At 34.6% G+C, this 2,500-nt stretch overlaps 1 pseudogene; it reads left to right on the forward strand.

The window, feature by feature from the left end:
• Nucleotides 1-1,558, forward strand: part of LOC137627070 (neuropeptide CCHamide-1 receptor-like) — a 5,887-nt pseudogene extending 4,329 nt beyond the window's left edge.
• The last annotated feature ends 942 nt before the right edge of the window (nt 1,559-2,500 follow it).

Below are 2,500 nucleotides of genomic sequence, written 5' to 3' on the forward strand. Positions count from 1 at the left end.
AAAAAAAAAAAAAAAAAAAAAAACGCTCGTTCAAACAAAAACGTCATTTCCTAAGCATGAATCTTGACTTCCCCGGGGAAATGGAAAATGTTTTTTCACATTTCTCAAAAGTTTGATGCTCATGAATATTACGATTAGAAAATCTCTTCAGGGTTGCTAGAAGGAGATAGAGGAAAAGGCAGATGATCTTTTCCCAAGAAAAACGGATAATGATGATAGGAAATCAAGATGTAAATCAGTGGTATATTCATTACTTCTGTTATTAATATAGGGAAAGTGTATAGTTGATTCACGATAATGATAAATATCATCATAATTGTTTAATAATGACTTTTAGGAGGACTCTAGTTACTATTGAATCCCTCGTTAGGCTGGGAGGAGCTAAGAGAAGAAAAGTTCCCTTTTGTTCTTTTCGGTGTCAGCTATCCACAAAATAGTGGTCAGTTCCTTGATAAATAGATAAATTAAGATGATGATAGCTATAAGTATATTAACAAGTTTATACAAAATATATATCTGTTTCATTATTCAATGATAAAAAGCCATCTAACGACCCATACTCTATATTCTTTCTTTTTCTTAACTGAACTGCTCCGAACTTCACCTTTTATCCTTACAGCCTTTGACCTTCTGATATTGCTACTAATTGTGCCCTTCTCGTCAAGGGTATACACCTAGCCACCTTACACATTTGCTGAATCAGTTTGCAAGGCATCGTAATTGTTGAAATACCTTAGCATACGCATCACAGTGTTCACATTAACTGCCCTTAGTGCTGATCATTGCTTAGCCATTGTCCGCCCGGTATCAACATATGTGTCAGAGCAAGACAGTGAGCATTTGGGTGCTGTCGGCCATTTTCTCCAAGGTACCAGTTTTGTTTACTCCCCGTGGTGATGATATCTACATTTATACACCTTCTCCCAAGCATCTAGGTCACCTCCATCCAAAACTTCACAACCTTGTTAAGGTCACCTTTATCACTTGCTTCCTCTGTCTCTGATAAGGTTCTTTTATGTAATGATTGCACGCCACTTTCTGGGTTCCCGCGATACATCTACCTAGGGAGGGGCAGGTGCAGCGGGTCAACAGAAGCAGACCAAAGCCAGGAGGAAGGTTGCCAAGATGGTCCAGGTTTTTGTGATAATTTTTGCCAATTGTTTCTTGGCCATCAACATCTACATCCAGTGGTGGCATTTCTGTCCTAGCTTCCAAAATGACTACATCGTCTACTAGCATTCCATCAGGATATTAGGATTCTTTCAGTCCTTCATCAACTTCTGAATCAATCCCATCGCTCTTTGCTGTGTCAGCAGTACCTTACAAAAGTACTGCCACACCACGTTATCTGCTGCTTCGTCCGCAGAGGGAAGCTGCAGCTGGACTTTGATGGCACCGAGTGCACCCAGGGTTCTAGATGCATCAGAGACCCGTCGAGATGCTTCTGAGTGTAAGTGGCTCCAAGAACGAAACCCAGTAAATACTGCATCACCTCACGCTCACAAATACAACCTTTCTGACATCTAAACCTTATCACAGTCCACCATCAATAGTATGATATCTTTCTTCTACTCGACACCTTCGGATAATTTTAAAGTTCTGGTGATAATTATATTAGTCCACGTTATTTTTCATACATCAGTATTATTGGAACTAGGATTGCTCATTCTAAATAAGCTTATATTCCATGCTATTAAAACATCATATGCTATACAATATCACCTGAATGTCAGTTTTTCTTAATTTCAAAAGTCTCTACATAATCATCACAACACTGATTTTAAATCTATTTGCTTAAATTTCTAAGATATTTTTTCTGACAGCCATTTGCTCTTTATAATAATATATTATATATTTCAACTTAAGATCTTTTAAATTTAATCTATATTTATACTTCCACACTTCATGAGCTTATCATAAACCATTTTGAGACATATCTCATAATCCTTTGCAGTGATTTCATACATGTATATATATATATATATATATATATATATATATATATATATATATATATATATATTATATTTATATATATATATATATATATATATATATATATATATATATATATATATATATATATATATGTGTGTGTGTGTGTGTGTGTATGTGTGTGAAAGTGTCCCATGAGAATTCCTTGCTCTTAATAATATCAATTTCTGTGCTTGAAGACTAGAATGCACGGACCAATGCCTGTTTATATTTGGGCCATATGTAATCTTTTGTTATAAATGTATCCTAGGAGAATGTTTTATAGATATATGAAACAATCTCTTCATATCGGAATAATTTGTCCGAATTATGATTATATAAACAGTGTTTTTCCGGAGTCTGCAGACATCTGTGATAAGGTAATTTATGTTGTGTTACAATGTTTGTCAGAACTGTTTGTCACAAAAACTGTAAGCCTCATCAGAAAATATTCCGAAAATTGAAATTTGAAACATTTCTTATATATAGAAATAGAAAAAATGTATTGTTTGATTCCATATAATGT

The sequence above is a fragment of the Palaemon carinicauda genome, chromosome 34 (genome assembly GCF_036898095.1).
Source record: "Palaemon carinicauda isolate YSFRI2023 chromosome 34, ASM3689809v2, whole genome shotgun sequence".
NCBI lineage: Eukaryota > Metazoa > Arthropoda > Malacostraca > Decapoda > Palaemonidae > Palaemon > Palaemon carinicauda.